Source organism: Diceros bicornis, chromosome 10, assembly GCF_020826845.1.
Source record: "Diceros bicornis minor isolate mBicDic1 chromosome 10, mDicBic1.mat.cur, whole genome shotgun sequence".
Classification (NCBI taxonomy): Eukaryota; Metazoa; Chordata; class Mammalia; order Perissodactyla; family Rhinocerotidae; genus Diceros; species Diceros bicornis.
In genome coordinates, this window is record NC_080749.1 from 7,612,548 (window position 1) to 7,628,612 (window position 16,065).

Below are 16,065 nucleotides of genomic sequence, written 5' to 3' on the forward strand. Positions count from 1 at the left end.
GGACCCGTGTGCTTATATTGGGTCAAGCTGATAATCCAAGGTAATCTCCCCATAGCAAAATCTTTAATTTAATCACATCTGCAAAATCCTTTTTCCTAAGTCTCTTTCCAGAGATTAGGATATGTACATCTTTGGGGGTCCATTATTCTACCTATTAGAGAGGGCTAGATCAGGTGAGTGCAGATGGTTTATCTGATTGAGGAATGAAAAAAGAGAGCCATGGGAGATAAGAGAGTTAAAAGATAAGGAAGGAATACTGGAAATGGGAAAAGAAAAAAACAAATGTGTATCGCTAAAGATAAGTACACACTTAACATGGAGGGTTATGTTTCTTTTTCTTTTGTGAGGAAGATTGGCCATGAGCCAACATCTGTTGCCAATCTCCCTCTTTTTGGTGAGGAAGATTGGCCCTGAGCTAACACTTGTGCCCTTTTTCTTCCATTTTGTTTATGGGATGCAGCCACAGCACGGCTTGATGAAAGGTACATAGGTCTGCACCCAGGATCTGAACCTGCTAACCCTGGGCTGCGAAGTGGAGCACATGAACTTAAATACTGTGCCACCAGGCCGGACCCAACAGAGAGGGTTATTTTTAATGAAATGTATTGTTAAGAAGATCTTTGTAGATATGGCATTTGAAATACACAAAATCAGGATTTTAGGTACCTCCCTTGTGCTTCTCTAGCAAATGTAATAACTAATCTGGAAATGCATTTTCAATCTTAGTTTGTCACGCAGCTGTACAATTTGTGAAAGATTTGCAGAGGAAAGGACTAGATAATGTGCAAATGAGCCTTTCATTTTCTGCGTATGTTCAATTTAACAGAAAAGTTACACATTACTTCAAAATATTTAATATAATTATTTATCATTTTCCAGAATAAAGAGATAATTATAATAAACATAATATAAATAAAGTTTCTATTCCAAAATATCAGGGTTACCAGGAAGTTGATATTTAAAACAAATTATGTTGTTGTTGTATGTCAAACAATGAGTTTGATTGGGAGACACACCTAGGTTGGAATCATGCCTCTGCTACTTAATAATAATTTAATCTGAGTCTCAATTTTCTCATCTAACACATGGGTATACTAATGTCTTCCTCATTAGCATTTTTGATAATAGACGAAATAACATATGAAAAGTGCTTGAGATATAATTATATAATAGTCATTATTTAATGACTGACCCCTAGTGGCTCAGTAAACGGTAATCAGAGTTAAATAAATACACAACATCCATTCATCTATTAATTCATTATTGAATACCTACAATGTGTCAGACACTGGGCTGGAGCTGGTAAAACCAAGAACATATGTCATGAGAACAGAACTAAGTCTCCTTTGTTCATGCTGAACTCCTAGCACTTAGCTCAGTTCCTGCTACAAAGTAGGTTTCCAATTAGTGTGTATCTAGTTAATACATAGACGAATGACACACAGCTTGTTGGATCAAAATTCTCCTCCTCTTTTTACTGGGGGGCGGGGGGGAATAAAATAGGTGATTACAATAAAAACTATAAGTTTGTGTTTAACAGGAGCATTGAAAGCTTTGGGGACCCAGAGGAGGAACACTTACTGGAAGGACACTTTCTGATCCTTACCAGGTAACAAAGTGGGAGAAGTACATTCCAGGGAACTGGAACATTATATGTGAAGGAAGAAGAGAACAGAGATATAATTTGGGAGATTAGAGAGATTATAAAACATTTAGAGTGGACATCAGAGAAAAAGACGGAGTAGGCAGTTCCCAGTGTGCATCCCTCCATCGAAAAGTCAGACGTAAAATATAGAACCAATTTTGTCACAACTCTGGAAAACAAAACTTTACAGTGCACAAGCAAATGCTGAATCGAGGAAAAAGTAACTTTAAAATGGTAGGAAAGCTTTGTGACGTATTTACTTGTGTTTGCCTCACCTACTGCCAGGCTCACAGTGATCCTGTAGAGGGCAGACCATATTCCCAGTGTGAGACTCTGGTCCCTAGTTCCGGAGGGAGAAAAGCAGACCTTATTTGCAAAGAATTAATTTTTTGTTTTGTTTTTGCTTTTGTTTTTTTCCTGTTCTAACCTGTCTGGCAACTACCTGAAGGACTGATGCAAAGTGCTCATCTCTGTTTCACATAACTTAAAACTCACCCAGGGCAGAAAAGCGCCAAGCATCCTTTGAAAATATTGTAAGATAAACAAGCAACCCATAGCTTCCTGGTGCAAAAGATTGTGGTTAAGGTATATAATAGAATGCCAAAAGCCTGGGAGAAGAAGCTGGAGAGAGAGTTTCTTTGAGAAATTAGAGCATTCAAAAGCACCCACTTATACTGGGGAATTTCAAAAACTACATGCATGCACAGGCCAGGATGCATTTTCAGAAGAGACCTGAGGAGACCCTAAACATTCACCTCTGATTTCTAGGCTCAGTGCAAGCAGGAAGTGAAAGCTAAGGCAGAGTTATGAACAGTCTGGTGAGGCATTGAAGCAATGCTCCAGCACAGAACAAATCTGTAAAGACTCGGAGAGGTTTTTCATTTGTTCGTTTTTGTTTTCTTCTTTCTTTCCATTTTTTTCCTCTCTCTGTTATTGCTTGTTTTTTGGCTTTTAGTGTTTAAGGAAAGATCTCTCAAAAAAGGAATAGACACTGTATGTACCATACACAAGAAATACAGACAAAAAAATAGTTTAGAAAAGTGACTAAACAAACACCCTATAGAAAACAATAAAAACAAACCCTAAGGAGGCAGAAGAATTTTATTTCCAGGATTACTACATTACAATATCCAAAATGTTCGGTCCTCAACAAAAGTTATGAAGCATGCAAAGAAACAAGGAAGTAAGGCCCATTCACAGATGAAGTTAAGAAAACTACCCCTCAGGAAGCACAGACTTTGATATTACAAGCCAAATATTTTAATTAAGCATCTTCCAGATGCTCAAATTGCTAAAGGAAACCACAGACTAATTGATTTTTGACAAGGATGTGAAGACCATCTGATGAAATAATAGTCTCTTTAACAAATTGTGAATTTTTGGACAATTGGATAGCCACATGTAAAAGAATAAAATAGGACCCCTACCTCAAACTGCATACAAAAATTAACTCAAAAATGTATCAATTACCTAAATGTAAGAAGTGAAACCATAAAACTCTTACAGGATAAAAAATAAAGGTAAATCTTCATGACCTTGGATTTGGAAAGGGATCTTTACCTATGACGTGAAAAGCACAAGCAACAAAAGAAAAACTAAATTAGACATCATCAAAATTAAAAACCTTTGTGCATCAAGGGACATTATAAAGAAAGTGCAAAAGCCATCTACAAAATGGGAGAAAATATTTACAAATCATATATTTGATAAGGGTCTAGCTTTCAGAATATATAAATAATTCTTATAACTCAACAACAAAAAGATAAGTGACCAAATTTGAAAAATTGGCAAATGACTTGAATACACCTTCCTCCAAAGAAGATATTCAAATAGCCAACAAACATATGACAAGATACTTAACATCATTAGTCACTAGGAAAATGAAAATCAAAACCACAAGAAGCTACCTCCTTACAACAGTAGGATAGTTATAATTAAAAGAGAAAAAACATAAAATAACAAGTCTTGGTGCAAATGTGGAGAAATTATGACCCTCGTACACTGCTGGTGGAAATGTAAAATGATTTAACCTTTGTTGAAAACAGTTTGGTGGTTCTTCAAAAAGTTAAACATAGAATTATCATATGACCCAACATATGTGCTCCTAGGTATATACTCCAAAGAGTTGAAAACCAGCTACTTAAACAAATACAGTTACACACATATTCATAGAAGAATTATTCATAATAGCCAAATGGTGGAAATAGCCCAAATGTCCATCAATGAATGAATGACAAACAAAATTTTGTGTGTACATACAATGGAATATTATACAGTCATAAAAAGGATGAGGTACCAATACATGTTACAATGAACTTCAAAAGGTATGCTAAGTGAAATAAGCCACACAAAAAAATGTCACATATTGTGTAATTAGCCAGCCTTGGTGGTCTAGTGGTTAAGATTCAGTGCTTTCACTGCTGTAGCCTGGAGTGTGTTTCCCAGGCAGGGAAAAACACCACTCATCTGTGGGTTGTCACATTATGGTGGCTGCATGTTGCTGTGATGCTGAAAACTATGCCACCAGTATTTCAAATACCAATAGGGTCACCCACGGTGAACAGGTTTCAACAGAGCTTCCAGACTAAGACAGACTAGGAAGAAGGACCTGGCCACTGACTTCCAAAAAAATTGGTCATGAAAATCTTATGAATAGTGGTGGAAGATTGTCTGATACAGCATCGGAAGGTGAGAGGATGGCGCAAAAAGACTGGGCAGGGTTCTGCTTTGCTGTACACAGGGTCGTTATGAATTGGAATCAGCGTGATGGCACTAACAACAAATTATGTGATTCTACTTATATGAAATATCCAGGATGGGTAAATACACAGAGATAGAACACAGATTGATAGTTGCCAGGGCCTATGGAAAGGCAGGAATGGGGAGCAACTGCTTTATGGAAATGGATTTCCTTTTCTGGTTGATGAAAATATTTTGGAACTAGGTAGAGGTAGTAGTTACACAACATTGTCATTTTACTAAATACCGCTGAACTGTTCAGTTTAAAGTGGCTAATTTAATGTTATATCAATTTGACCTCTATAAAAAAACACTTTTGTACTGATAGTAATAAATTTATGCTTTATAAAATCACACCAAGTGGCACAATTAAAATAATAAATAATTTAAAAAGATGTTTGATACAGACAGGGTAAATCGTGATGGGTCTATAACAGATTATCTTTTGAGACGAAGGTATTTTGAGGCAACTCAGACTTGGACATCAGGTGTGATAGTCCCGAGAGAGAATGAGAAAACAAAGGAATGAGTGAGTACTAAACAGTAGTCTAGCATGGTATTTCTTATGTTCTTAAATATTACCTGAGTATGTGATTATATATGAACATGGAGAAATCATTATTTATGACTGTGACAAATATAAATGTTCTAGAATTATGAGTATATAAAATAAAATAAAATGACTGATAAATGCATGCATTTTTAAAAAGAGTATTTTAGTATATATTTTAAAGGGTACACTCAAAGTGAAGTGCTAATAGGTACCAACTCTCCCAAAAACCAGCTTGTTTAAATGATGTCTTCTTACAAGTCTAAATATCCAAATTCTAATAACTCACTTCCCTTTTCCCTGATCACGTAACAATATTCCTTGATTAGATATTGTGTCTAGAGCAGCACAGTCAAAAGAAATGTAATGTGAGTCGAAATTGTGAAACATATATGTAATGTTTAAATGTTCTGTTAGCCACATTTTTATAAAAATAAAAAAAAATGAGGTGCAACTAATTTTACTGATGTATTTATTTAACCCAATATATCTAAAATATTATTTCAATATATAATGAATATAAAAATAGTAATGAGATATTTTACATAACCCTTTTCATAGTAATTCTTCTAAATAATAAGTGTATTTTACACTTACACCATATCTAACTTCAGACTTTTGGCTAGCGGATTTGCTATCCAGCACAGGTAGACCACTAAAATAACACATACTAAAGTATGTTTCTGTCATTATTCATAAATTTAAGAAGTCATCAATCTTTAGCTCATCTATTCAATATAAAACTATGCAGCTAACAGGAGTATCTATGAAGTGTTATAGTAACATGAAAAAGACATAGCTTAAAGTTTTAGGTAGAAAAAGGTAAAAATATGGGGTAACTATAATCATGAAAACTAAACTCGCATTTCCACTCTCCTTCCCTTCACTACTTTCCTGCCTCTCTCCTTCTTTTCCTTCCTTCTAGAAATAATTTGCAAGTAACTGATGTAAATTTGCTCCATAACACTGGTGCCTTTTATTTGTGGTAACACCCAAACTGCACGCAAAAGCACACTTAGATCAGTCTGGAAATTTATGCTCACATACTAAGTGTTTGAAAGTGCTTATATCTTTATTAGTGAGAATTGTTATAACTCTTTTTAACCTTCTGATTTCTTTTATACCTCATTTATTAAACTATATAGTTACTATTTACTGTTCAATTGCCCTCAATTATCTTGTTGTCCTCGGTCCTTTTTTAGGTGGAACATATAAGAGCTGACTCTAAGATATATTCACTAATTTTACTTTTTTTCTGATTAAATATTTTTTTATTTCTTTTTTGTTTAATAGATATGTATTGATAGATATCTATTATTAATAGATATTTATTCTTTATTATCTAAATGTAAGATGAATATTGTTTGATTTTTGTTCTTTTTAAAAAATAATCAAAGCCGTTAAGGCTATAAATGTGCCTCTGAGCTTAGCTTTAAGCAATATATATATTATATGCATAAATGTATAATATATAGTTGTATATATTATATATATTACATATTGTATTTAATATGTTATATATTATGTATTATGTATCTCTCTTTTATTTGCAAAGTCCTATATTACTGAATATTCAAGTTTTCTGTAACGCCTTACACAAAGTAGATAAATATCTACACCCGCACAAAGCATGAATTCTAGGAGACAGAGGCAGAAAATAAAATAATAAATAGTAGAGCAGGTTAGACAGTGATAAGTATTGTACAAAAGAAAAAAATTAAACAAATAGAGAGATTAGAGCCGTGTGGGGGCACTGCTTGCTTGCAGCAATAATCAGAGTGGTTATTGTAAGTCTCATTGAGAAGTTGCAATTTAAGTAGAGCAATGAAGGGAAGCAAGGAAATTATCTAAACAGTTCTATGGCAGAAGAGCGTTTCAGGCAGAGCAAACAGCACAGCAGAAGCTGGTGTGTTCAAGGAGGAGCCAGAAAGCTAGGTGCTGGAGCATAAAGGAGAGTAGGAGGGAGAATCATAGGAGAGAAGACCAGAGGAAATGGGGCTAGCTCCTCTAGAAACTTGAAGTCATTGTAATACCACTAGATTTTCCTCTGTGAAATGAGAAATATCAGGGCTTGTGCATAAAGGTAAAATGAGCTGACTTGTTTACCTGCTGTGTTGGGAGTATACTCTTAGAAGGCAAGAGTAGAAATTAGGTGTGCTCATAGCTATATACAATAATCCTGGTGGGCGTTGATGGGTCAAATCAAGGCTTAAGGAATGGAGGTAGAAGTATTTGGATTCTAGATCTTGTTTAAAGGTAGAAATGGCCATGAAATATGGCCTGCATTATTCTGACTTTTCACAATTAACAAGCAGCTTCTTGAGGGATAGCTTGCAGCAAAAGTGCTACATACACTTGAAAAATGTGAATGTTTGTTGATAAGATGTAAAATTTCCATTATTTTAACATTATTTTTTATTATACAAATACTCTGTGACCATATTTAAATTTTGTCTGCTAGGTTTGTCATAAACTAAATATGTCATAAACGTATTAAACACTCCAATGTGTGACAATCTTGTTGATTTATTCTTGCATTTAAACCAATTTTTGCTTTACAAATTTTGATACTATGTTATTTGATGCAAAAAGATTTAAGAGTTATATTTTCTTTGTCATTTCTAGCTTTTATCGATATAAAATGAACCTCTTTCAATGCTTTAAAAAAATTCTACTATCTGCTATGAACATTTTCTTTCCTGTTTTGAGGATTTTGTTATATCAGCTTCATTTCATATATTTCCCCATTCTTTATTTTTAACATTTTTATTTTAGATATAGCACTAACAAGAAACACATAGATTATCTTGTTTTGAATGTTCCCTAGATGTGCTTCCTTCCCACAGGACATGAGTTATGGAAATGTTTAATAACGATGCCCATGTGTACCTGGGCTCTAAAAAACCTCAACTGCAGCAACTCTACTTGCTACCAAGTGGACTGCCACATCAGGTGTCATGACTAATATGAGATATTTGTTGACACTTTAGAAAAGAACAGTGTGAAAAATCAAATTTAACACTCCTCCTCCCCAAAAAATTGGTTGTAATGTTTACAAGGTTACAATATTCCTCAAATGAGGGAATCATTAAATTCTATCCACAAGTGGATTTGCATTCTGGTTTAAACTTGGGAGAATATTTCAAGAAAGGGATATAATAGGCCTATCTTATTAGAGGAATTCCACTCTGTCCACATGACTTGTGACTTTCTTTGTATCTCACATATACTGAATTCACTTGGACTCTGATCACAGATAATGTCTGTTTTGTTGTGATTTGTGTGATCTTTAATACATAATATTGGAATTTTCTATGAAAGAACTATATTTGCTTACATCGATTAAATCATACTTGGATACGCACTTTGCTTTAGTTAATAAAAATGAATAGAAATAATATACACCACTTTTAAGCAGAAGATTTAAGTTCCATTGCATAGACACAACATTGCATATTTCTTCTTTTACCATATTAATCTACCCAGTTTAGAGTAGTTCTATTAGCTTACACCCCAGAATGAAGAAAATATATAGCTAAACCATGATGGACATGTGATATGAGAAAGACACAAATATATTGTTATATGCCACTGAGAATTTGTTTTTGTTTTGTTTTATCTTGTTTTGTAACTTTGGCACACACTAGTGAAGCCAATACAGAAATCAGTACCAGAAATCAGGTTCCACTGTAATAACAAGGAAGTAAAATATGTAACTCTTGCTCCAAGACCAGGAATTGGACGCTGAAAAAACTATTATTAGAGACCGGACAAAAGACAACGCACATTATGTGGTGGCAAAATATTTGTGTATCACTAGCAGTATTGAGGAAACAATTTAATGTACTACATAAGTGAGTGGCTTTTGGTGAAGTGCTAGGGAAATTATTGACATGACTTGGATGCTATTAGCTGCATTTGATATTATTTTGCAAGAAATAGAAGAACTCAGGAAAAAATTGGCACACAATTAAGCAGAAATTAAAAGCAACAGACTCTGGACTTGTAGATTGATTTTCACTTACAATTGGTAAAATATAAAAGTAGGGATACTTTTAAGCAACAAAGTATTATTAAAACCCACTTTATGTAAAGGACTAAATCAAGTGTATTGCAATCACAACCATTGTTTAAATGTCTCGATTAATATGTGAAAAAATATCACACAGAGAAAAAAAACTACAATGTGGCTTTCCCACAGAATCTTGATATGTTCAGTGTGCCTGTAACTAAACCTGGAGTAGGAGGCATGTCTGGAAAATAATTATCAGTAGAATAGTTGTCACTCAGAACTGATTGGAAGGAATAAAGTAGACAGAAGATCAACTAAGTTTTTGAGAGACTTGTTCTGTTTGATGAACCACCAGTCTGAATCAAAAGATGCAATGACAGTTTAAGACATCAATTGATTGTTAAGTCACCAACTTTCTTATGGAGAAGTAGTCTGAAAAAGCTTATTAACCACCTATTCCTCAATGCCCTCTTCAGATGGGCCAAGAAGCATAAAGAAAACGAAGGTCCTCAGAGAGCTGATCCAAGAGCAAGGAAGTACAACGGGCTGGAGAGAAGAACTGAGGCTTAATCAAGACATATGACTTATCTCTAGTGACTCCTTGACATCTCTTTAACAAGATTTCATACACACTGCGGATCAGCGATTTCATGTAATTCACTTTCTTTAACAATAACTGTGGTAAACAGAATTAGGCCACCTCTATTTCGCCACTCTATGGTGAATAAGTGAGGACATAAAACCAGGAACCACATCTGACCAAGGTCATGAGATCCTGAACTCTGAGCATGACATTGTTATTGGATGACACTTTTGGATGTTTTCCCTTGGGAAGAGAGGTTGAGAAAAATTTTCTTGTGGAAGGTGAACACATGTGATTAAGAATACGGACAGTTTTAGATTTCATTACACATGTCAAGTACTCTTTGCTCCTCTATAAAGGTGGATTTTAACTGTTAACTACTGTACTGTTAACATCACTCTTATCATGTGTCTTTCTTTAAGTCCATGAGAGCCATTTAGAGCCATTCTGTGGTATCTTGTGCCATCATAATAGTAAGTCCCTGAGAGGGGTTGTTTCATTAGCCTGGGTTTCAAAATGAAGACAAACTATGATGGACATGTGACATGAGAAATAAATAAACCTTTGTTTTTGCAAGCCAATGAAATTTGGGGGTTTTGGCGACCAGAGTGTAATCAGGTGAAAGCTAACCAAAACAAGCCCACCATAGATTCCAATTCACTTGACCTGTCTCAGGTAAAAAATTAATCTTAAGAAAATATCTTTGTGATTTCTACTCAAAGATGTATAAAAAAAGTTATTTTTATTTCCGTTCTCTCTCAAAATATTCTAAAAAACAGGATCTTGAAATACTCTAAAACACAGGAAAACTAATAAAAAAATGCTAAACCAAACAATTACTCGGCTAAAACCTCAAACTACATATTACCCTACAAGTAAGTACTACTTTTCCAAAGTCAATTCACTGACTTTTTAACTGACAAAAATTTGAGTAGCTCCATAGGGCAGGAGAAATGGGAACACCTTCACCGGATATGGTGGAACATCTCAAGAGATACAGAACTGGAGGAGAAATCACACAGTGATGTCATATTGGATTGCCTGTGACCTAGCTTCTTAGTTGAGGGAGAATGGCAGAGGAAAGACCTGATGGAAGAAGGAGATACTGATGGTCAGAGTGAAGTGCAAAGAGTCTGGAATTTAATATCACAGGGAAAAAAGTAACACTAGAATAAATACAGTGGATGATATATGGAAAGACAGAGTGGAAATGAAAAATAGTAAAGATATAAAATTAATATTAGAGAAATTAAAGATACGAAAGACAGAAAAACATTTAAAATGCAATTAGTACATTTGATAAAGAGAGCAAAGATAATTGAAGAAAAATATGCCTCTAATTAACTTCTTTCTAAATGAGGGATTCTGTTTACTGGCTCATGGAACATTCTGTGTATCAAGGGAAAAGTGGATTCAGAAGAATGAGCACCACGTCTTGGTGCAGTCTTTGACTTTCACACATGTAGGCATTCCAGCAATAAAAGCAAGTCAGAAGGAAAATCGTGCTGCCAGTGGATATCCACACACGTTTACAATCTGTGATTATGGCATAAATTGTGGTGACTGTTTCACAGTGTACACTTATTGCCAAACTCATAAAATTGTATAGATTAAAAATGTACAGCTTTTGTATGTCAATCATACCTCCATAAAGTGATTAAAAAACAATACAATGGAGCAATTTCCACAAAGTTCTGAGGAAAAATAAGCAAGTGATTCTCTAATATTATCTCCAAGCAGGTTGTCATTTTAATATAAAGGTTTACAAACAAACTTGTATAATCACTTAAAATTTCAAGGAACTATTCCAAGAAAATCCCTACTTGTGAAAAAAATTAAAGTGAAAACTCAATTCAACTATGAAATTAATAACTTTAAAATGGAAAGTACTTTTAAAAATGTTTGGTAGTGAGTGTTTACTTCCATTAAATGAATAACTAACAATGCTACATCATGGATTATAAAATGTAGGATTATAGAACAGAATGTAAAATGGATAGATTTTAGTAATATAAAAATCATAGTTTATATAAGAAAAATCTGGATAACAGGTGAGAGAAGACAGAGGGATTACATGTGTGCTAATTTCTTTGACTCAATAACAAAGAGTCAGTGGATACTGTACCTGGATAAAACATGTTCTTTAAAATTAGCATGAACTTTAAAAATATTTATGTGTATTTTAATTTTAGAAGAATATTTTTGCATGACCTTGTTTTGAAACAATGAAATATCTATCAAAACTTCAGTACTTCAATTTTCCTTCAGTTTTTTTCTTAAGTTAAATTAGAATAAGATTAAATATATGCTTCATTTGAATAACATGTATACTATAATGCTGGTTTTTAAATATTTGTTCTCTCTCTTTAAAATTTAAATCTGTCTCTCTCTCTCTTCCCTTCTCTCTCTCTGTCTCTCCCCTTGTACACATCTCTTTTTCTCTTCTTCCTTGCTTCTATATAAGAAATATCTGGAATAATGTTCATCAAATGTAAGAAATGGTTATTTCTGAAGTAGTAATTTGGGTGATTTTTATTTTCCTTCCTCTACTTTTCTGTATTTCACAACATTTTGCCTTTGTTTTTGTCTTTTATAATGAATATATATCATTTAAAACTTAAATTGAACTTCTAAAATGAATTGACTGCCTTTGTAAGAGGTGAAGCAGCGAGATTCTTTGCAACACCTCGAGACTGTGCAGTGATCATGCTCCCTGTCCTGAGTGGCCTTCCAGCTAGCAGAGGATCGTTAGAGGCCCCCTTGAGACCTCGTATTCTTCATCTGTACAATAAATGGCTCGGACTAAGTAATTTCTGAACTACCTTATGGCTCTATGCTCTGTGGTTCTAACTAGATTCCCAGTGACTTGGAGAATTAAATTGTGGTTAAAATAATAAATAGACAATATACTTTGGAAATTATGGAAGACAAAAAATGAAGCTTAAATAAAATTTTCTGGCCACATTCCAAAATTTATATTATTATATTGATTGAGAGAACATATGAATTACACTTTAATCAGTCCCCAGTGCACATTAAATTGACCTTGGACTCATGGCCACTATTGAAGTGCACGTCTTCATCAATTTGATTCAGCAGGTGGTAAAGAGCCAAACAGAGAAGCTATGATTCTGCCTGAAGGCTGGAATTTATTATATTTTCAGTAAAAACAATTTTTGAAATAAGATGATGGTTTTCCTCCGAATTGTTTCATTAAAATTTGATCAGAGAGAAGAATGTTTCATTTAACACCAGAAAATGTAATTTTGGCTTCCACCCACAGAGAGAAGTTTTCCACAGTGTTGTTCATAGTTGTGGAGAGCACTAATATGAATTACATTTCCTTGTGAAGTGCTATTTCAAAAACATTGCTATCAGGAACAATACAACATATTCTCCAAACATATTTGTCTTAGCAAAACTACCTATTTGTGGTAAATTATGGTCCATTTATAATATCTGTTTGCATGCCACTTCTTGTAGATGTTCTTGAATATGTGGTTGCACTAAACGGCAGCTGAGTTAGTGTTGGACCCTTCACCAGTTAAGAAATGCCATTTTCCAGTTAATCTTTCTGGTCCCTTAAATATTTATGCTCTCCTATCGTCCGACTAGAGGCACAAAGGAGGCACGACTTCCTTGTTTACTTTTATTTGGGAGAGATGCTTTCGCTGTGGCTTGGTTTTCAGTTCTACTGCAACAAAAATAGTCTAACCTACTTAATTGTGACTTTTTTTTTTAAAGCAAAGTTTCTTTTAAAATCTCAAAGAACTTCCAATCCAATTTTATGCACATTATCATTTCTACCAACAAAACATCATGGAGAGTAAGATTAATACTACTTAAAAAGAGCAGGAGAGAATTCTACTGTTGGAACCATTATCAGTAGAAGTGCATATTTCTCCCTAAACTATATCTCGTACAGGTTGGCAACAAATTACAGTGTGTTTAAAAAAATAAATTTAAAAAAAAATAAAACACTCCCTTGCTATGGAAAGAACAACAAAAATTCCATTAAAAAAAAAAAAACCTTCTGTTAGATGTTTTTTTAATAAGTTTGAAGCAGACAGATTTAGGGCTAATGATTTGTGGTTTGAAATTTAAAACTCCTTGAGCCAAATGATCTTTCTGTAGGCCAAATACATACACACACATGCACATAAATCCATTAACAGATAAAAAATGGATATATGGTAGGCAGAATATTGGTTCTCATCATCCTCATACCCTAGTGTTACTCCCCTGATTATATTATATTAGGGCAAAAAGATTATCTGGATGGACCTAATATAATCACATGAGCTCTTAAAAAGAGGAACAAAAAAGGAAATCAGAGAAATCCAAAACGCAGGATTGCTGGCTTTGAAGATGGATGGGGCTACCACGAGCCAAAGGATGTGGGCAGCATTTACGAGCTAAGAACCACACTGGGCTAATAGCCAGCAGGGAAACAGAAACTCGGTCCTACAACTGCTTGGAGCTGAATTCAACCTGAATGATCCAGGAAGTGGATTTTCCGCTGGATCCTCCAGGTAAGAACTTAGAATGGCCTACATCTTGATTTCAGCCTGTAAGATCCTAACGGAAAATCCAACTGACCCATACTGCGCCTGGATTTCTGACCCACAGTGATTGTGAGATAATAAACGTTTATTGTTTTAGGGTCATACGTTTGTGGTAATTTGTTACACAGCGATAGAAAATGAACACAGGGGCAAGTGGCCACCTAATAAATAGAAGGGTGTCTTGTCTTTGGAATGAAACTGAGTCATGTCACCCTTTAAACTGATCAGCAGCTTCCCAGTGCCCAAAAGAAGATTTAGAAGTTTTTAAGTAAAACAAACACACTAGCTCTTTTCATAGGCATTAAACTCTAATGAAAAGTGACCTTTGATGGTGAGGGAGGTACAGGATTACAGAAAGAGTGAAAAGTAAAGGAGAAAAAAGGAAAAGAAATAAATATGGGATATGTAAAGAGTGCATTTGTATAACACTTTCCAAAGCACAAAACTATAGGTCTAGAGAATGTATTAGTGGTTTCCAGGGGACAGTGACAGGACTCGGGGGAGAGATGGTACAGATATAAAGGGGTAGCATGAAGAATTCCTTTATGGTGATGGACTAGTTCTGTATCTTGATTTTAATGGTGGTTACACAAATTTATACGTGGTGAAAAATTGCATAAAACTAAACATACATGCATGCATGCACCCACAAATGGATTCATATAAATAATGGTGAAAACCGAATAAAGTCTGTAGTCTAGCTGTATTGCACCAATATCAATTTCCTGGATTTTATATTGAACTATAGTTAAATAAGATGTCACCATTGAGTAAGCTAAGTGAAGGGCTATGCTCTGTATTATTAAACTGGACTCTGTGTATTATTTATGCAACTTCCTATGAATATGTAAGTATTTCAAAAGCAAAACAAAACAAAACAAAAATGAAACTCGGTAAATCTTTGAAGTAAGATGAATCTCAAAGTTGACCTCATCTCAGAGTTGTGCAATTCAACAATAGATTGAACTCACATGTTAGAACCCATCACTTGACCAAATACTGCATGAGATGCTTGAGTTGTATTGCTTAATTTAATCCTCACACCAACGATTAGGCTACCAATCCTTTCAGATTACAAAGTATCTGAACCTTAGAGAGTGAAATGGCTTGTCCAGAATCACAGGTTCACCTTGAACCCAAGACAACGGGCCGAGGACTCTCCCTTGACAAATCATTGCTACTCCAGAAAGCAATAGAGAAAAGCAAGATAATGTAGGGGAATCAGGGCATATACAGGTTCTTAGAATTCCAGGGCCTTGGTAATTATACAAATAACTTTGCCTCTTCCTTCATAATAGAGACAAGGAAAAACAAGACATTTATGAGTTCATTGGTCCACCGTAAACTTCTTATGCAGTGGGCTTAGGTGAAAATATTTTGGTCTGACTTTAGAATATTGCATTTATTCATGAAAATGTCCAACTAGCGTAAAGTAACCTTTGTATTTATTACTTATTGATTTAAAAATGTGCTCACGGGACCAGCCTCGTGGCCAAGTGGTTAAAGTTCTGCACGCTCTGCTTCGGCGGCCCAGGGTTCACAGGTTCGGGGTTCACAGTTTCAGATCCCAGCGTGGACCTGCTCCACTCGTCAGCCATGCTGTGGAGGCATCCCACATACAAAGTGGAGGAAGATTGGCATAGACTTTAACTCAGGGCTAATCTTCCGCAAGCAAGAAAAAAAAAAAAGAGGAAGATTGGCAACGAATGTTAGCTCAGGGCGAATCTACCTCACAAAAAAATAAAAATAGATAAATAGATAAATAAAGGTGCTCATAAGGCTCCTAAAGACTAATCAAGTCTGACTGGAATTTCTATTAGGAATTCTATAATATTCAGATTCATTGACAGAAGCAATTTTCAAGCAGAGTCTTCTCACATGATGTTCATTAAGTTTTTCATGTATTTTTCCCCATTGATCATAAGTTTCTGCAGGCCAGGGATTGGGTTTATAGTCTCCACTAATGGCAGA